At 41.9% G+C, this 21,115-nt stretch overlaps 1 long non-coding RNA gene across 1 annotated transcript; it reads left to right on the forward strand.

The window, feature by feature from the left end:
• The first annotated feature begins 275 nt into the window (after positions 1 to 275).
• Positions 276 to 20,857, forward strand: LOC136334249 (uncharacterized). The gene is made up of 3 exons (XR_010731130.1): positions 276 to 471; positions 18,170 to 18,296; positions 19,886 to 20,857. It is a non-coding gene; the product is annotated as an uncharacterized lncRNA (long non-coding RNA).
• Positions 20,858 to 21,115: the final 258 nt, after the last annotated feature.

The following is a 21,115-nucleotide window of genomic DNA, read 5'->3' on the forward strand; positions in this document are numbered from 1 at the left end:
AAAAAAAATTTTGCCTGACCTGTGGTGGCGCAGTGGATAAAGCGTCAACCTGGAAACACTGAGGTTGCCGGTTCAAAACCCTGGCTTGCCTGGTCAAGGCACATATGGGAGTTGATGCTTCCTGCTCCTCCTCCTTCTATCTCTCTCTCTCTCTGTTTCTCTCTCTCTCTCTCTCTCTCCACCTCCTCTCTAAAATGAATAAAAAAAAAAAAAAAAAAAAAACAAAACATGGAACTGGCTTCCCGTCACATAACACACACTGCAGCATGTGAGTATTGCTGTACTGACAATGTTTGGCTCTACATATGCATGTGAGCAGTCTTTCTCACATCTAAAGAACGTTAAGACCAACCTACGAACACGTTTAACGAATGGAAGTCTCAACGCCTGCATGAAGCTTAACCTCACCACGTATCAGCCAGACTACAAAGCCATCAGCAAAACCAGGCAGCACCAGAAGTCGCATTAATGGTAAGAAGTGCTTTATTCATCATTGGTTAGCAACAGCATAACAACGTTATTAAAAAGAATTTAGAGACTTATTGTACTTTAAAAGTGTTGGTCTTACATAAAATGCACACATTTACTTGTATTTAGTGTTAAACATATTGTATGGCTCTCACGGAATTACATTTTAAAATATGTGGCGTTCATGGCTCTCTCAGCCAAAAACGTTCCCGAACCCTGCTCTATTCACTGCGCCACTGCCTGGTCAGGCAAATTCTACTAAGTTTAAGTTTCTAAACCCAAATCCAAATTTTATCAAGATATGCTATGTATTTCTGAAAATACCTCCATGTGAGATTAAGGGAGAGGACAAACTAGAATGTAATTTTTCCTTTTACTTAGCAAGAGATTTACTTTGTTTCACTTGTATGATTTACTCCTCTGTAATTATTAGTATTTAAAGGAATTGTCTTAGAATGGTTTCCTGTGTAAAAATGTTATAAAGAAATACTAGTTGATAATAAAACATGGTGTATATAAATTTCTGTGTTTATCTTAAGTCTATAAGGTAGAAAAATCTAATGTAGGAAGATTCACTGCCCACAAATCATGGTCCCTCCAGTATTGTTACTCCAGCCACCCCCAAATATAGTTTTCATCATTTCTTGAGCCTCCTGATAGCATTTTGTTTGTTTGTTTGTTTTTAATTTCAAAACAAGCCATTGCAAATGCCCGTTGTTCTTACCCATGTTTATATAACAATGAGCAGTGAGACTTCGCATTGTCTGGTATTTGCTGACAGCTTAGGTCTCCCCCTCCCTCTTCCTTTGTGTCCACACTGGACAGGCTGATGAGAAAGCCAGGGTCCCTCCTCTGGCACTGGCTTCAGATTCCAACCATACAGGCCCCACACAGTTCTGTCTGTGTGCAGAACTCTTGTCCTGGCCCCCCGTGGACAAGGATTCTTTGCTTGGCCAAACTTTGTCAGGCTCCTGAACCTTCTCCTAGTCCTATCTTTGCACTTCCTTGTAACATTTTAGTAGGAACCTTGCTAAGTTGGGTGATTCATAATCCCCACCCTCCTATCTGACAGCCTCCATATGTGGTCAGGTTCCTCCTCCTGCACCATCAGGGGATGTCTGATCACCCGGCCCATCTGCAGTAAACGTCCTGTTTGATCCGTTTAGCAGGAAGCTCCTCACCTCTGATTTTTCTCTTAGGAATTTTCCATCTAGTGACCCCACCCTGCTTTCTAGCCATAAATTCCCACTTGCCCATGCTGTACTCAGAGTGGACTTCAGCCTTTGAAAGAGGCCTTCTCATCCACTCTAAAATTCCATATCAGTGGTCTCTATACTGATCTCAGTGGATCTGAACAATTTTTTTCTTTTTTAATTCTTATGCCATTTCAGAACAGCTTAAGAGGCCATTATGTTCTCCCCAGAGACCTCAATTATGTGACTCATAGATCTGCGTGTGTGTGTGTGTGCTGCCTTGCAGGTGACCATGACAGTTGGCTATGAAAGCAGCATGTCCCGACATGACCACCACTGTGGGTGTCTTCTCTTGCTCTGTCTTGCTCACCTGCCCTGCTGCCTGATGGCGGTGGCACCGTGGCTGCCGGGGCTGGGGAGCTGGGCTGTGAGCTGTGCTGCTTGGGGAGGGGGGGCATTGCTGAGCTTGCCAAACCTCAGTTCTTTCTATGTGCAGCCAACCAGAGTGGGCAGTTTCGAGAATTTCTAGGCATTTAGGAACAGGAGTGTGGGATCGGACGCTCCTTAGAGTGGTCCTGGTTGACATTTTTGCCAGGATTTACCTGTGTATTAGTGTGAAACTGTGGCAGAAGCTGAATTGACACCAACATGCCCTGGTGAGGCCCATTTAATGGTTGCTTTTAAAAGAGGAGTTATTTAAAAAGAGAAGATGGGGGAAATGCAGCTAGTAGGTGACCAGCTGAATTCATACCCCTAGTACAAGAGGGCTCCCCAGGACCCTTTAGTACTCTCTGCTGCTGCCCCTGCTCTACTGCAATGCAGATCCTGACCCTTGGGGTCAAGGAAGCAGCACCCAGAGCCCTACAGTGGTACAGCCAAGGGATTAGTTCACAAGCAGGCCTTCAGTTTAGGTCCTTAAACTCTATAAAACAAGCAGTTGCCTTGGGGGAGGCTCCTAAGCCAGATGGCACTGGTTAGGGGCCCTTTGGAGAAAAAAAGTGATAAATACTAGGGTAGAGAGGCCCCTCTGCTGAAGTACATGTAGCCCTCCTCCCCTGAACAAACAGGGAAGGACAGGAGAAAGGAAACACAAGAAAAAATAAACAGAACCTAAACTAAGACCTACAATTTCACTAACTAGAAATCCACAGTGTACTAAAGAAGTTTATACAAGAAAGAAAATTAAAGGGCAGTGCTTGGGCTTTGGGCCTCACAACAGAGGTTCTGCATCAATTTTGCCATCTGCTCTAATACACTTATTCACAAACCTTCATGCAGGGAGCCAATACTAGAACTCAAATTGCAGTTATACCTGGGATTCCAATAAGTGTAGTCATGTTACCCTGGTAATCTAGGGGAGTTAATATAAGGACAGATAGGCCTTTTCCACTCTAACCATGAGCACTATAATCATACATAAATTCCTCGTGGGAATTTATACCCATTATCCTAAAATATTTTATACACAGCAGGCTCTGGACCAATGAGTCATAAACTGACATTACTTTAAGTTGTTGCAACTTTCAAATTGGCTTCACAAGAAGGGACACCAAGGATCTCACCCCCAGTGACTTAGTATAACACAATTTAATGTAACCAGGGCCTGGAAGGATTGCAGACTTATGAAAAACGTAATCAGGAAGAAGTGATTATGTCCAATGCTTCTCCTTTAACTGTCCCATTTGGTCTGAAGCTAAGCCAGAAAGAATGGATGACACCTCACACTGGCTTGCTTCAGCCTTGAGGCTGTGGTCACATCAAATAAGTTTGATTTCTTCATGCCCAACATTATGGAAATTATTTACTCCACCCACTCAGCAGCTGGTAAATATCCTGCTTTCACAAATTTGTGTTTTTTTCTGCTCAGTACCTGTGTCAACAGCCTCTTCTCAGCTGCTGTTGGCCTTCAACTCTAAAGGGACATGATACACTTTTACCTGATTGTCCTCAGGGAACCTCAGCACCATTGTCAGCACCCACAGTCCCTGCAGGCAGGATCTGCACTGTACCCACCCTGCTGCAGGAGCACAGGTATGACATGACACTAATGACATCCTCCTCTGAGGGTGTTCATTTGACATTCATTCAGAACATAAAACTATTGGAGAAAAGCAGCACAAAGCACAAAGTTCCATTGGCTTGCACATAATGTGAGGCCCTGACACCTGGGTTCAATTCCTGAAAGTTATTTGGTGAACAAGGACTTCTTCCTCCATGACACTGTGAGGAAATAATGATTGTTCCTCTCAGCACACACTTATGTAGGCTGTTTTGGTGTTCTGGAGGCAACCAATTTCTTGTTTACAAATTTTACCTGAGCCCATTTGTACTGTTCTTGCAAACTGGCTCACCTTGAATAGGCATCTTTACCACAGAAGGCTGTACACACTGTGTCCACATTGCCATTCAACAGGCTTTCTCATTAGTGTCCTTAGTCTTCTTCACTATAGAAGGTTTAGTGACCTCTTGTCGTGCCTGCGAGAGTTACCCATGATGGCCTTAAGTTGTCCATAGGCTTCTGATGCATGAACATGCCCTCCTTACCCCAAAATATATGTCATGAGAACTGTAATTACCACCTGTACTGGCCTCTGCTGAAAATAAAGGCTCTCCTGGGCCTTGAGCACGTGACCCTCCACCCAGCTGCCTATTATGCTGGAAACAGCATCCAAAAGTTCATTACAACTACCAAGGCCTTCTTGAGACACAATGGAGTCAAACCTGAGCTCTTTGGTAAACCCTACTCAGGGGAGGGTGTGTCCTGCCATCTCCTCACTTATTTGATGACAGGTGCCAGGTTCTTGAAGGGGTCGCTTTTCACCATCCAGCATGATGTTAGCTGTAGCCTTGTCACATGTGGCTTTTATTATGTTGAGGTGCATTCTTTTTTTAAAAAATTATTTATTGGTTTTAGAGAGAGAGGGAGAGAGAGAGACATAAACATCTATTTGTTACTGTATGTGGCCTGACTGGGGATCGAACTAGCAACCTTTGCATTCTGGGATGACACTCGTAACAACTGAGTTATTCAGCCAGGGCGAGGTGCATTTTTTCTATACTAAATTTGTTCAGAATATTATCATTAAAGAATGTTGAATTTTGTCAAATGTTCTTTCTGCATCTGTTGAGATAAATATCTTTATCCTTTGTTTTGTTAATTTAGTAACACACTTAGTGATTTGCATATTTTGAACTATCTTGAGTCTTGGGGATAAATCTGATAATTATGTTGTAAAGTCTTTTAATGTGCTGTTTAGTTAATTTTCCTAGTATTTTGTAGATGTTATTTACATTTATGTTTATCAGAGATACTGGCCTGTAATTTTCTTGCAGCATTCTTATATGGCATTGGTATTAGGGTGACGCTAACCTCATAAAATGAGTTTGGAAGAGGTTTCTCTTCCAATTGTTTGCAAAAGTTTGAGTAGGATTTGGTGTTAATTCTTTTTTTTTTTTTTTTTCATTTTTCTGAAGCTGGAAACAGGGAGAGACAGTCAGACAGACTCCCGCATGCGCCCGACCGGGATCCACCCGGCACGCCCACCATGGGGCTACGCTCTGCCCACCAGGGGTGGATGCTCTGCCCATCCTGGGCGTCGCCATGTTGCGACCAGAGCCACTCTAGCGCCTGGGGCAGAGGCCACAGAGCCATCCCCAGCGCCCGGGCCATCTTTGCTCCAATGGAGCCTCGGCTGCTGGAGGGGAAGAGAGAGACAGAGAGGAAAGCGCGGCGGAGGGGTGGAGAAGCAAATGGGTGCTTCTCCTGTGTGCCCTGGCCGGGAATCGAACCCGGGTCCTCCGCACGCTAGGCCGACGCTCTACCGCTGAGCCAACCGGCCAGGGCAATTCTTTAAATGTTTTGTAGCATTCACCAGTGAAGACATCTGGTCCTGGGCTTTTCTGTTGGAAGATTTTTGATTACTGATTCAACCTTGTTACTCATTATTGGGCTATATGGATTTCCTGTTTTCATGATTCAGTCTGGTAGGTTCTATATTTATGAAATTTTATCTGGTTCTTTTAGGTTATTGAATTTGTTGGCATATTTTTTCATAGTAGTCCCTTATGGTCTTTTATAATCTGTGGTAACAGTTATAATTTCTCCTCTTCTGTGTCCTTTTCTTTTTCTGGTGCAGAATTGTACATTTTATTTGAATTGCCCTTAGCTCATCCCACTCAGGCAAAGAATAAAATATCATTCACATTGAACCAGAGGTAGCTGTGCTAGGTTGCCACCAGCTTGGAATATGTGCAAAAAGATGATTCATTATTGATTCATTCCCCCAAGTCAGATCTTATAAATGGATAAGAAAGTGAGTTTTGATATTCTCTTCTGTTTGTTTTGTGTTTGAATATTTTCTTTGTTTTGTTAAACATTTGTTAACTTGGTTTATCTCTTTAAAAATTCAACTCTTAGTTTCTTTGACCACTTAGTTTTATACTTTCAGATGTTTTCATGTTGTTAATTAGTGTCCTTTTATTTTATTTTAAAGAATTCATATCTTGTAAGGCAAGAAATGTAGTGGTGAGGAACTCCCTCAACCTTTGTTTGCAGAAGACTTTTCTTTATTTCTGGAAAACAAATTTGCTGTTAAAGCATTCTTTACTGGTACTTTCTTTTTCCATCAGGTTGCATATAGCATGCTACTCTCTCATGTCCTCAAGGTTTCTGCTGAGAAATCTGCAGAAATGGGGGTCCCCTTTAATGAGATGTGTCACTTTCCTCTTGTTACTTGTAAAGTTCTCTCTTTGTCTTTGAATTTTGATAATTTGATTATCATGGATTTTGGTGAAGTCTTCTTTGGGTTCAAACTGTTTAGGGATCTTTGAGCTTCATGAACCTGAATGTCCATATCTCTCCCAAAATTTTGGAAGTGGTTAGCTTGTATTTCTTTTAAAAAAATTAACAAGCTTTTGCCCGACCTGTGGTGGCGCAGTGGATAACGCGTCGACCTGGAAATGCTGAGGTCGCCGGTTCGAAACTCTGGGCTTGCCTGGTCAAGGCACATATGGGAGTTGATGCTTCCAGCTCCTCCCCCCTTCTTTCTCTGTCTCTCTCTCTCCCTCTCTCTCTCCTCTCTAAAAAAAAAATGAATAAAGAAAATATAATTAACAAGCTTTCATTCTGTGTGCTGGTCAGTCCATGGCAATAGGTCAGTGGTTACTAGGAAGAATTGAAAGAAGTGGAGGTGGAGGGACCAGCAGTCCAGGAGCAGAAGGAAAGGGGAAGGGTTGGGGACAAGAGGAAAGCAATGCTGAGGTAGGACCCAGCCAGTTAGGTGTCTGGCTGGTTAAAGAAAGAACCCATCTCTGCCTGTCAGGCCACCCTAAACTGAGAGCTTCAGCCCACAGCTCAGACCAGGATGGTTCAGGGTCCTCCCTGCCATCTCTGGTCTGGCAAACCCTCCTTCCCTAGGCAGTGATTCTTCCAGAGGGCTTACTGCTCTGTGCTGGGCCTGGGGGAAGTTGGTATTTTTAAAATAAGATTTCTACCCCATTTTATCTTTCTCTTCTGAGATTTTATATGTATATATTATATCTCTTGATGGTGTTCCATAAATTCCATAAGGATTCTTCATTTCTTCTTTTATTTCTCCTGTAGAGCTAGATAATTGTAAATGATTTGTCTTCAAGTTTATAGATTCTTTTTTCTGATTCATCAAGTCAAGCTCTTGAAGCTCTCGACTGCATTTAAAAATATTTTTTTTAGCAAGAGAGAGACAGACAGGAAGGGAGAGAGATGAGAATCATCAGTTCTTCATTGTGGCAATTTAGTTGTTCATTGATTGCTTTCTCATATGTGCCATTGATCCGGGGGCTATAGCCAAGCTAGTGATCCCATGGGGTCATGTCAGTGATTGCACGCTCAAGCTGTTGAGCCTGTGCTACAGCCAGCAACCTCAGGATTTCAAACCTGGGTCTTCTGCATCCCAAGCCAACACTCTATCCACTGCACCAATGCCTGATCAGGCTAATTTCTATCTTTATTTCACTGTAACCAAGGTGTTCTCCCCTCTAGCTTTTTTTTCAATATATTCTGTTTGTCTTTGATTTTTGCCTAATCAGAATATGAGCTATTTGGTTGTAGTATTTAGTGGACTACTGCCATGGACTGACCAGCACACAGAATGAAAGCTTGTGAGCACCCTGGGTCAACAGTCTGCTGTATATAATACTTTTAGGAAAATCTCAGTGATTGTTAATTCACTGATTATTTTTTGGTCTTTTCAACCACATTCCTCTTACTTCCCCCTGTGCCCCATTGGTACAAGGTGATAAGAAGACTTTACTGCTCCTTCTGTGTGGTCGCAAGAGATCAAATCCAAGCAAGCCTGGCACTTGTATCTGAACTCTCACCTAGTGCACTTTTTTTTATTAATTGTAATTTATTGTGTTTAGATAGATTCTAGTGTCACCCTGATTGCATCCCCCACTCCCCTGTATTCCCCTCAACATCACCCTTGCTCCCCTCCCCACAGTGCCCTCCCTCATTCCCTTCAGGTTTATCCCATCCTATCATCCACTATCCCTCTGTCCTCTTTTCCTCTGGTCCCTTTGATCCCTCCTCTGTCTAAATTCTGCTCCTCAGTTGACATTGTTCATTGGTTTCCTCAAATGAGTGAGGTCATATGATATTTTTCTGTTTCTGCCTGGCTTATTTCCCTTAACCTGATAGTTTCCAGGTCCATCCATGTTGTCGCAAAAGGTAAGATTTCCTCCTTTCTCATGGCCCCATAGTATTCCATTGTATATATGTACCATAGCATTTTTTTTTTTTCTGTATTTTTCTGAAGCTGAAAACGGGGAGAGACAGTCAGACAGACTCCCGCATGCGCCTGACCGGGATACACCTGGCACGCCCACCAGGGGCGACGCTCTGCCCACCAGGCGGTGATGCTCTGCCCCTCCAGGGCGTCGCTCTGTGGCGACCAGAGCCACTCTAGCGTCTGGGGCAGAGGCCAAGGAGCCATCCCCAGCGCCCGGGCCATCTTTGCTCCAATGGAGCCTTGGCTGCGGGAGGGGAAGAGAGAGACAGAGAGGAAGGAGGGGGGTGGAAAAGCAAATGGACGCTTCTCCTATGTGCCCTGGCCGGGAATCGAACCCGGGTCCCCCGCACGCCAGGCCGACGCTCTACCGCTGAGCCAACCGGCCAGGGCCTATGTACCATAGCTTTTAAATCTACTCATCCACTGACAGACTCTTGGGCTGTTTCCAGATCTTCGCTATTGTGAACAATGCTGCCATAAACATGGGGGTGCATTTCTCCTTTTGAAACAGTGCTATGGTGTTCTTGGGGTATATTCCTAACAGTGGTATAGCTGGGTCAAAAGGAAGTTCCATTTCTAATTTTTTTGAGGAATCTCTATACTGTTTTCCACAGTGGCTGCACCAGTCTGCATTCCCACCAGCAGTGCAGGAGGGTCCCCTTTTCTCCACATCCTCGCCAGCACTTATTCTGTGTTGTTTTGTTGATGAGCACCATTCTGACTGGTGTGAGGTGATATCTCATTGTGGTTTTAATTTGCATTTCTCTAATCATTAGTGATGTTGAGCATTTTTTCATCTACCTATTGGCCATATGTATGTCCTCTTTGGAGAAGTGTCTATTCATTTTTGGCCCGTTTTTTAATTGGATTGTTTATCTTCCTGGTGTTGAGTTTAACAAGTTCTTTATAAATTTGGTTATTAACCCCTTATCAGACATATTGTCTTTTATCCATTTTGAGTTTAATTTTGTGAATGGTGTAAGTTGGTGGTCTAGTTTCATTTTTTTGCAGGTAGCTGTCCAATTTTCCAAACTGTCTTTACTTCATTGTATGTTCTTACCTCCTTTGTCAAATATCAGTTGACCATAAAGGCATGGGTTTATTTCTGGGTTCTCTGTTCTGTTCCATTGATCTATATATGCCTGTTCTTATGCCAGTACCAAGCTGTTTTGAGTACAATGGCCTTGTAGTATAACTTGGAATCAGGAAGTGTGATACCTCCCACTTTATTCCTCCGTTTCAAGATTGCTGAGCCTATTCGTGTTCTTTATTGGTGCCATATAAATTTTAGGAATATGTGTTCTATATCTTTGAAGTATGTCATTGGTATTTTAATTAGTATTGCATTGAATTTATAAATTGCTTTGGGTAATATAGACATTTTAATGATGTTTATTCTTCCTATCCATGAACATGGTATATGCTTCCACTTGTTTTTATCTTCCTTGATTTCTTTTATCAATGTTTTGTAATTTTCCAAGTGCAAGTCTTTAATCTCCTTGGTTAAATTTACTCCTAGGTACTTAATTTTTTTTTGTTGCAATAGTGAAGGAGATTGTTACCTTAAATTCTCTGATAGTTTATTGTTGTATAAAAATGCCTCTAATTTCTGAGTATTAATTTTATTTCCTGCCACCTTGCTGAATTCATTTATCAGGTGCAGTAGTTTTTTGACAGACTTTAGGGTTTCCTATATACAATATCATATCATCTGCAAATAATAATAGTTTTACTTCTTTTCCAGTTTGGATGCCTTTTATTTCTTCTTCTTGTCTAATTGCTGTGGCTAGGACTTCCAGAACTATATTGAATAAGAGTGGTGAAAGGGCGCACCCCTGCCTTGTTCCTGACCTTAAGGGGATTGCTTTTAATATTTGCTCATTGAGTATGATTTTGGCTGTGGTTTTGTCATAGATGGCCTTTATCATAGTGAGGTATGTTCTCTGTATTACCACTTTGCTGAGAGTTTTGATCATGAATGGATGTTGAATTTTATGAAATGCTTTTTTTGCACTTATTGATATTATTATGTGGTTTTTGTCCTTTCTTTTGTTTATGTGATGAATCACATTGATTGATTTGCAAATATTGTTCCAGCCTTGCCTCCCCAGAATAAATCTCAGTTGATTATTACATGATTTTTTTCATATATTGCTGGATCCAGTTGGCTAGTATTTTGTTGAGGATTTTAGCATCTAAATTCATCAGGGATATTGGCCTATAATTTTCTTTCTTTGTGTTGTCTTTGCCTGGTTTGGAACCAGAATTACGCTCGCCTCATAAAAGGAGCATGGAAGTCTTCCTTCCTCTTGAATTTTTTTGAAATAGCTTGAGAAGGACAGGAATTAGTTCTTTGAATATTTGGTAGATTCACTTGTGAAGCCATCTGGCCCAGGGCTTTTGTTTGTTGGGAGTTTTTTGATAACTTTTGGTTTCATTGATTGTAATCGGTCTGTTTTGGTTTTCTGATTCTTCCAGATTGATTTTTGAAAAATTATATGTTTCAAGGAATGTGTCCATTTCACCTAGATCAGTGGTAGTCAACCTGGTCCCTACCTCCCACTAGTGGGCATTCCAGCTTTCATGATGGGTGGTAGTGGAGCAACCAAAGTATAAATAAAAAGATAGATTTAACTATAGTAAGTTGTTTTATCAGGATTTACTCTGCCAATTTTAGCAAAATCTGACATAAAGTTCTTGGTAATTAATTATTATTATTATATGCTTTAACTTTCTGTAACTCTGCTTTATAAATTTTATAAAGTAATGTTACTTCCCTACTTTATAAATCACTATTACTGTGGAACTGGTGGGTGGTTAGAAAATTTTACTAACAGAGATACAAAAGTGGGCGGTAGGTATAAAAAGGTCAACTACCCCTGACCTAGGTTGTCTAATTTTTTGGCATACAGTTCTTCATAGTATTTTCTTACAATCCTTTGTATTTCTGTTGTGTCAGTTGTTATTTCTTCACTCTCATTTCTAATTTTATTTGAGTCCTCTCTCTTTTTCTTAGTGAGTCCACTTAAAGCAGCAGTTCTCAGCCTGTGGGTCGTGACCCCTGTATTTTGGTCGTTCGACCCCCACCAGGGTCGCAACCCACAGGTTGAGAACTGCTGGGTTAAAGGTTCATCGATTTTGTTTACCTTTTTAAAGAACCAGCTCTTGGTTTTATTGATCCTCTGTATTTTTTTAGCCTCTATGTCATTTATTTCTGCTCTGATGTTTATTATTTCCTTCCTTCTACTACCTCTGGGCTTTACTTGCTGTTCTTTTTCTAATTCTTTTAGATGCAGGGTTATTTATTTGAGCTTTTTCTAGCTTCTTAACGTATACCTGTAAGGCTATGAACTTCCCTCTCAGTAATGCTTTTTCTGTGTCCCATAAATTTTGAGTTCTTGTATACTCATTATCATTCATTTCTAGGATTTTTTTTATTTCTTCTTTGATCTCATTGTTAACCCATTTGTTATTAATATAACATGCTATTTAGTTTCCAAGTATTTGAGTATTTTTCAGTTTTTCTGAGGTGGTTCATTTCTAGTTTCATGCCATTGTGATCAGAGAAGTTGCTTGATATGATTTCAATCTTCTTAAATTTGTTAAGACCCCTTTTGTGCCTTAACACGTGAGCTATCCTAGACAATGTACCATGAGCCCTTGAAAAGAATGTATATTCTGCTGCTTTACTGTGAAAGGTTTTAGAGATATCTATTAAATCCAGTTGATCTAATGTGTCCTTTAAGTTTGCTGTTTCTTTGTTAATTTTCTTTCTTGAGGATCTATCTAGTGTTGTTAGTGGGTTATTAAAATCCCCTACTATTATAGTATTGCTATTGATCTCGCCCTTTATATCTGTCAAAGTCTGCTTTATATATTTAGGTGCTCCTATATTAGGTGCATATATATAATGGCTATATCTTCCTTTTGGATTGCTCCCTTTATCATCATGTAGTGACCTTATTTATCTCTTACTGTAGCCTTTGTTTTAAAGTCTGTTTTGTCTGATATAAGTATTGCTACCCCAGCTTTTTTTCATTTCCATTTGCATGAAATATTTTTTCCAACCTTTTACTCTCAGTCTATGTGTATCTTTTGTTTTGAGGTGTGTCTCTTATAGACAGCATATGTATGCATCCTGTTTTCTTTTCTTTTTACAGGGACAGAGAGTCAGAGATAGGAATAGGTAGGGACAGATAGACAGGAATGGAGATGAGAATAATCAATCATCAGTTTTTCATTGCGATACCTTAGTTGTTCATTGATTGCTTTCTCATATGTGCCTTGACCATGGCCTTGAATAGACCAAGTAACCCCTTGCTTGAGCCAGTGACCTTGGGTCTAAGCTGGTGAGCCTTTTGCTCAACCACATGAGCCCGCGCTCAAGCTGGTGACCTCAGGGTCTTTAACCTGGGTCCTCCGCATTCCAGTCTGATGCTCTATCCACTGCGCCACCACCTGGTCAGGCAGGTCCTGTTTTCTTATCTACACAGCTAACCTATGTCTTTGATTGGATCATTTAATCCATTTACATTTAAAGTTATTATTGATATGTAGTTGTATATTGCCATTTTGTTCTTTAAAGCTACATTCATCTTTTACCATATTCTTTTCTCCCTTTGTTCTGTTTACAACAGGCCCCTTATCATTTCTTGCACTACTGGTTTGGTTGTAATGAATTCCTTGAGTTTTGTCTGGGAAGCTTTTTATTTCTCCTTCAATTTTAAATGATAGCCTTGCTGGATAAATAAGTCTTGGTTGTCGGCTCTTGTTCTGCATTATTAGAATATTATTTGCCATTCCTTTCTGGCCTCAAGTGTTTTCTGTTGAGAAGTCATGTCATCCTTATTGGGGCTCCTCTGTAGATAATACATTGCTTTTCTCTTACAGCTTTTCGTATTCTTTCCTTATCTCTTAGCTTTGTTATTTTAATTATGATCTGTCTTTTGTAGATTTCTTTGTGTTTCTCTTTAACGGAATTCTCTTTGCTTCTTGAACCGGTGTGACTTTTTCCTGCATCAATTTAGGGAAGTTTTCAGCTATGATTTCTGCAAAGAAGGTCTTTATCCTTTGTTCTTTCTCTTCTTCTTCAGGAACCCCTATGATGTGGATGTTATTTTTCTTCATGTGTCACAGAGCTCTCTTAGAGTTTCCTCTGACTTTTTGAGTCTTGTCTTTTTTTTGCTCTGCTTCGTGCCTTCATTCATGTTGTCCTCTAACTTGCTGATTCAATCCTCAGCTTCATCTATCTTGCTTTTAATTCCTTCCATTGTGGTCTTTATTTCTGATAATGTATTTGTCATTTCTGACTGATTCTTTTTTATTATTTCAATGTCCTTTTTTTATACTTGCTATCTATTTAGTTGTTCATTATGATCATCTATTGTTGCTCTAAGATCTTTGAGCATCCTAACAATCATTACTTTAAACTCTGAATCTGGTAATTTGGTTATATCTGACTCATTCAAGTCCTTTTCTGGGGGTTTCTTTTGATTCAATTGGGTTGCATTTCTCTCCTTTCCCATTTTTTCTGTGTATAAGAAGGGTGCGACCATAGGAGTCCAATAGGTGTGACCTTTGTGTTCCCTAGGTGTGGTCTGTCTGCAGGTCTGCCACCCCCTCTGCCGCTGCCTGGGGTGCTCGGGTATGGGCGTTGACGGCGTTAGTCCACTGCGGCAGTTGCTGCAGTTTCTGCCTCTCCTCCACGTGCTGGGCTTACAAGCCTCTACAGCCTCGGCCTTCACCCTGCCCCCACAGATGGGACTTTGCGCTGCACAGGGGCCGCAAGCCTCAGCACCGCAAGTGGGACTGTGCACCTATGCCAAGCTGTAGGTCTCCTCCTGTTCCCTGGCTTTTGCCCTGCTGCCATGGGCGGGGTTGCATTCGCACACAGGGCCGCAAACCCTGGCTCTAGTGGTGAGACTGCGCAACTGCACTCAGCCGCGGGTCTCTGGGATTCCCTGGCTTTCACCCTGCCCCTGTGGGCAGGACTGCAGGCGGGACCGCTCTTGCTCACCCAGCCCGCAGCCAGGTCAAACCACTTTCATGCGCTTGGCTGGACTGAGCTCATGCCTGGCCTCAGTCATGGCCAGCCTGGCTTCCGCTCCCACCAACAGGACTATGCTTTCACATTCCACTGCCGCCAGCCCTCCAGCGAGCCCTCAGCAGTGTGGGTGGGGGCGATGCAGCTCAGACCTTAGTACTCAATAGTGTATTCCTGAAGTCTCCTTCCTTCGAAGTGACTCTGCTCTGAGTTCTGCGAGAGAGCTTGTTTGGTTGGTGTCCTGCTTCCCTTTGCTGGTATTGCTTGTTCTAGGGGAAATATTTACTTTAGATTTGGGGAGTGACTCAGCCCAGGGGTTAGGGTGCCTGTCCCTCAAAGTGTTTCTCCCTGTGCCTCCTAGATTACACTCTCTTCCTGCTACTCTGGTCCTCTCATCTCTCCCTGTCCCCAAGAGTCCTGGGTGAGTGGTTGGGAAAGAGGTTTTCTGCATGGTCCCTTTAAGAAGAATCCTGGGTCTGAGAAATCGGTCTTGTTCTCACAAACAGTATTCTGTCTCTTTTTTTCAGCTAAATACTGTCCCAGTGACTCTTCTAGGCTCTGGGACTTTGTTCCTGGGGCCCAGGACCCACTCCTCTCCGCTAAAGTCACTTCTCACCATGCAAGTCTCTCCAGGCTGCCATTGGCTCTGGGGAGCTGGGCAGCCCTCTCCGCATTTCCACTTTTCCTACCAGTCTCAGTGTGGGTTCTTAAGTGTTCCTTGGTTAGAGTCCTCTTAGTTTAGTCCAAAATTGGTTTTTCTAAATTATGGTTCTTAAAATTAAGTTGTAATCCACTTTGGTTCTGGGAGGTGGAAGTCAGTAGTCTGCCTACTCCATCGTCATCTTGCTGCCCCCCAATCTCACCTAGCACATTTGTAACCTCAAAAAAAATGTGTCCATAAAATTTTTGCTTTCTCTCTCCAGATACCTCAGTTGTGGAAGTAATTGGTCGTTTTGTACCCTACTGGCTGTGTGCACTGTCACCAGCTGAGGACTTCCTATGCTCGGGTTGAGCTGTCATGCTCCTTTCCTCCATGGCTTAGGGATGGGTTTGAAAATGACAGAAGAAGGAAGGGTATTCTTTAGAGTGGCTGGTCAGGAAAAACTTCCTTCTAATTTGTGGAGATTTTTATGTTCTTTTGAAGAAAAGCACTGCTGACGTTTTTGTGTAGTTTCTAATCATGGGCAGATTCATCATCAAACCATTGTGATGTCAATGAACTCTCTTGCAATGTGCAGCTTTTAACCTGTTCTGCAGGGCCCAAATTTGACTGTTATGGTTGTGCTATAAAGAGCAATCGGGTTTATTAGTATCTCAGTGTGTGTGCCTGTGTCAATAATTGGCTGGAAGCAGCCCTGAGACCTGAGTACAGGGTTTTTTGGTCTAAGTTGTCCTGCCTTCTTCCTTATATCTGAGCTGTAAGTTCCAAATAGCTTCCTAGACCATGAAATTGTACAGGGAGAGGAAAGAAGAACTGAGTCTGTGATAAATACCACATAAGGAAAAAACAGTGTTTCCCCACACAAATATTTTTTATACAGCCAGCTGCCTTAGATTTCAGGCTACATTGGAGGTATTGCAGATTCAGTTCCAGACCATCACAATAAAGTGCATGAGTCAATAATCAAGTCTACAAATTTTGGGGGTTCCCAGTGTATAAAGAAGTTTTGTTTACATAATACTTTAGTCTGTTAAGTGTGCAATACCATGTCTACAATGTCAGTGTACATGCCATAATTAAAAAATATTTAAATATTTGTTGCTAAAAAATGCTCACCATCATCTGAGCCTTCAGGGAGTTGTAATCTTATTACTGATGGAGGATCTTATCACCATATTGATGAAAATGCAATATCTGCCAAGTGCAGTAAATTGAAACTTAATAAACAAGGTATCTATACTTCTAATGATCTGGAGAACATTTCTTCCTTTCCCTTTTCTTCCCTTCCCTTCCCTTTTATTAAGTGAGAGGCGGTGAGGCAGACTATAGATAGGCTCCTGCATGCACTCCGACTAGCATCCACCCAGCAAGCCCCCTACCGGGGCATGCTCTGCTCATCTGGGGCTGCTGCTCTGTTGCTCAGCAACCAAGCTATTTTAGTGCCCGAGGCAAAGCCACAGAGGCAGTATCATTGCTCAAACAATTTGAGCCATGGTTACAGAAGGGGAAAAGAGAGAGAGAGAGAGAGAGAGAGAGAGAGAGAGAGAGAGAAGGGGGAAGGGTGGAAAAGCAGGCAATCGCTTCTCCTGTGTGTCCTGACTGGGAATTGACCCTGAAACTTCCATCTACTGGGTTGCTCTACCACAGAGCTAAAAACTTTAAGACAGTATGATCAGCTAAGCTTTGTTAAATTTGGACCTCCACAAGCTGCCTAGACTCTTCTTTTTTGGTAATGGGGATAGAAGAAAAAGCTTCCAGTGTTTCACTGTTTTCATTTACTTAATGCTCCTGCAGATGAGGTTTTGGGGTGCTTTAAATAGATAATGAGGAGAAAGATGAAAAAAATTTTTCACAAAAAATTGATATTTTAAAAAAATACTTGTTTTGCCTAACCAGGCAGTGGTGCAGTGATAGAGTATCGGACTGGGACGCAGAAGACCCGGGTTCAAAACCCTGATGTCGCCAGCTTGAGTGCAAGCTCACCAGATTGAGCCGAGGTCGCTGGCTTGAGCATAGGATCATAGACATGACCCCATGGTCGCTGGCTTGAGCCCAAAGGTTGCTGGCTTGAAGCCCAAGGTCACTGGCTTGAGCAAGGGGTCGCTCACTCTGCTGTAGCTCCCCCAGTCAAGGCACATATGAGAATATTGATGAACTAAGGTGCCACACGAATAATTGATGTTTATCATCTCTCTCCCTTCCTGTCTGTCCCTCTCTCTGTCACACACAACTCCCCCCAAAACTTGTTTTGTGTAGCCTGTCATTTCCCAGCATGCTCTGAACCCTACCATTAGGAAAAAATATGATGTAATGTGATCACAGTAAAAATATAATTTCTACTTGCTTTTGAAGGTGTTAATTATATAAAGAATTAAGTGTTGATAGAGAGTAAACTTTTGATGACTAACTAGTAGTACAAATGTTTAGAGATGGTAGAATCACATGTACCCTTCCTATAAATCAGGGGTTGGGAACCTTTTTTGCTGAGAGAGCCATGAACACCACATATTTTAAAATGTAATTCCGTGAGAGCCTGACTTGTGGTGGCACAGTGGATAAAGCCTTGACCTGGAATGCTGAGGTCACCAGTTTGAAACCTTGGGCTTGCCTGGTCAAGGCAAATATGGGAGTTGATGCTTCCTGTTCCTTCCCAGTTTCTTTCTCTTTCTCTTCTCTGAAATGAATAAACAAAATAAAAATAATTTTTAAAAATGTAATTCCGTGAGCTATACAACGACCCGTGTACATTATGTGTTATCCAATAAAAATTTGGTGTTGTCCCGGAGGACAGCTGTGATTGGCTCCAGCACCCGCAACCATGAACATAAGCGGGTAGGAAATGAATGGATTGTAATACATGAGAATGTTTTATATTTTTAACGTTTTTTTTTTTATTAAAAGATTTGTCTGTGAGCCAGATGCAGCCTTCAAAAGAGCCACATCTGGCTCGCGAGCCATAGGTTCCCAACCCCTGCTATAAATGTAGTATAGATGTCCAGTGCTCCTAGTCCCACTAATCCCAAATTTGGGGTTTTAGGACTTAGTGGCCTTTGAGGACGTGGCTGTGAACTTCATTCTGGAGGAGTGGGCTTTACTGGATCCTGCACAGAAGAAACTCTACAGAGATGTGATATGGAAAAGCTTCAGGAGCCTAACCTCAGTAGGTGAGAATGACAAGTTCCCTTTACTTCCTCAATCAGAGGACAAATATTCCTTACCCATCAGTGTTGTTTTAAGATGTGTGATATGGAAAGGGAGGACATTGGTATATAAACTAGGCATGGTCATAGCTTATATATATAGAACTAAAATCTAATAATTTTTCTTTTTTTATTTATTTACTTCTTTAGATATTTTTTATTCATTTTTATTAGAGAGAGAGGGGAGAGAGAGAGAGGGGGAGAGATAGAGAGAGTACAGGGGGAGGAGCAGGAAGCATCAACTCCCATATGTGCCTTGACCAGGTAAGCCCAGGGTTTTGAACCGGCGACCTCAGTATTCCAGGTCGACACTTTATCCACTGCGCCACCACAGGTCAGGCCTAATAATTTTTCTATAATTCCTAAGACTATGGAGTAGTCTCTGGCTCTGCATTTTAGGTAAAAAATGGGAAGATGTTGATATGGAAGATCAGCGTAAAAGCCAATGGAGGCCCTGGCTGGTTGGCTCAGCGGTAGAGCGTCGGCCTAGCGTGCGGAGGACCCGGGTTCGATTCCCGGCCAGGGCACATAGGAGAAGCGCCCATTTGCTTCTCCACCCCTCCGCTGCGCTTTCCTCTCTGTCTCTCTCTTCCCCTCCCGCAGCCAAGGCTCCATTGGAGCAAAGATGGCCCGGGCGCTGGGCATGGCTCTGTGGCCTCTGCCTCAGGCGCTAGAGTGGCTCTGGTCGCAATATGGCGACGCCCAGGATGGGCAGAGCATCGCCCCCTGGGGGGCAGAGCACCGCCCCTGGTGGGCGTGCCGGGTGGATCCCGGTTGGGCGCATGCGGGAGTCTGTCTGACTGTCTCTCCGTTTCCAGCTTCAGAAAAATGAAAAAAAAAAAAAAAAAAAAAAAAAAAAAAGCCAATGGAGAAAACAGGTGAGTCACACAATAGAAAGTAGGGTCTCACATATAAAACCTGTTATGCTGCAAAATTTTAAAAATAAGCAAACAAAACAACCCCTGCTTCAAAATAATTACATACTTCTCAGAAAATTTCCACCAAATTACTTATATATGACACACAGAGGCAGGTGGCTTAAGGTCAGTTGAAGCCCTGGGCGCAGACGAAAGTATTGGGCCCCTTAAAAAAGAGAGATAGGGAAAATAAAAATACATGTTAACCCTATTTTTAAATAAAATCTTATGTACTATTAATGTTAAAATTGTACACGTGAAACCAAATTTGGTGTCATTAGAAAAAAGTGTCAAGTTGGGTTTTGCAGGGCCCTTCAGAAGTCAGGGCCCAGGGCATGAGCCTGGTATGCCTGCTGTTAAATCCGCCTCTGATGACACAGATGTTCTCTTTTGAAAATTAGTCCACATGGAAACAGCATTAATAAGCCCTATATATGAATGTCACTATTTTGATAATTGCAAGGTAAAGTTGTCTTTTAGAATTTTCAATGAATTCTATTTCAAACAATATTGATCAAGCCAAATATCTATAATTTTTCTATAAATTATAAAAATATAATTCAAATACTCTACTAATAAATATAAAATTATTCAATACTAATAAACCATTAATAATGTGCTTCTTGTTTTTTACAGAAGTCATGGTAGAGAGACTCTGTAAAGGGGAAAAAAGTAGTCAATGTGGAGAACACCTCAGCTTGATTCCAAATCTCAGTGTGAAGAAAACTTTTTCTGCATTAGAACCATGGAAATACAGTATGTGTGGGAAAGATTTCATGAATCATTCATCCCATAGTAGGCATGTCAGATGTCACACTGGACACAAGCTGTGTATCAAAAATATTAAGGGAAACCATATAAATTTAACATATGCGGGAGAACGTTCAGTTATCTTCAGTGTTTTGAAAAACGTGAACATAATCACAATGTTGAGAAACCCTATAAATGTGAGGAATGTGGGAAAACCTTCATGGGATTTAAAGCCCTTCAAAGACACATGATCACACACACTGCAGATGCTCCTTATAAATGTAAGGCATTTGGGGAAACTTTTAGTTCTTCAACTTCACTGAAAATATGTGAAAGAACCCATACAGGAGAGAAGCCCAATCAATGTAAACACTGTGGATAAGCCTCCAGATGCTATCAAAGTTTTCAAAGACATGAAAGAAATCACACTGAAGAAAAACCCTATCAGTGGGAAAAAATGTAATAAAGCAATTTATATTATATATCCCAGTTATCTTCGAATACATGAAAGTACTCACTGATAGGGTCGCAGGCGGGGGATCGACCCCCTCCTCCCTTAAGTAGACGAAGGGACATTAAAAAACTGGATATTCCAGATCACTTCCCCCCAAACATCCAGATTGACTCACCCAGGTGTGGAAGGTGCCCTAGCTCAGTGGTCCCATGGTACCAGTCCGTAGGCCATTTGATACTGGTCCAGAGAAAGAATGAATAACTTACATTATTTCCGTCTTATTTATATTTAAGTCTGAATGATGTCTTATTTTTAAAAAATGACCAGATTCCCTGTTACATCCATCTAAGACTCACTCTTGACACGTCTTAGTCACGTGATATTTATCCATCCCACCCTAAAGGCCGGTCCGTGGACCAAAAAATGTTTGGGACCACTGCCCTAGCTTACTTATGGTTAATCTTTTCTTTCCTCTGTAATGACTACCAGCCCCCACCCCTGAATCCCCTATTTAACCCTACCTGTTAGAGAACTGGTTCCTGACCTCCGCCTTAGGAGTCAGCCTGGCAGCTGACCCCCTAATAAACTTTTCTTGCCTAACTCAGGTGTCCTCCTTTGGCCAATCTTACACTCACTCTGAAGAGAAACTATGAATGTAGACT

Source organism: Saccopteryx bilineata, chromosome 1 (assembly GCF_036850765.1).
Source record: "Saccopteryx bilineata isolate mSacBil1 chromosome 1, mSacBil1_pri_phased_curated, whole genome shotgun sequence".
NCBI classification, from domain to species: Eukaryota; Metazoa; Chordata; class Mammalia; order Chiroptera; family Emballonuridae; genus Saccopteryx; species Saccopteryx bilineata.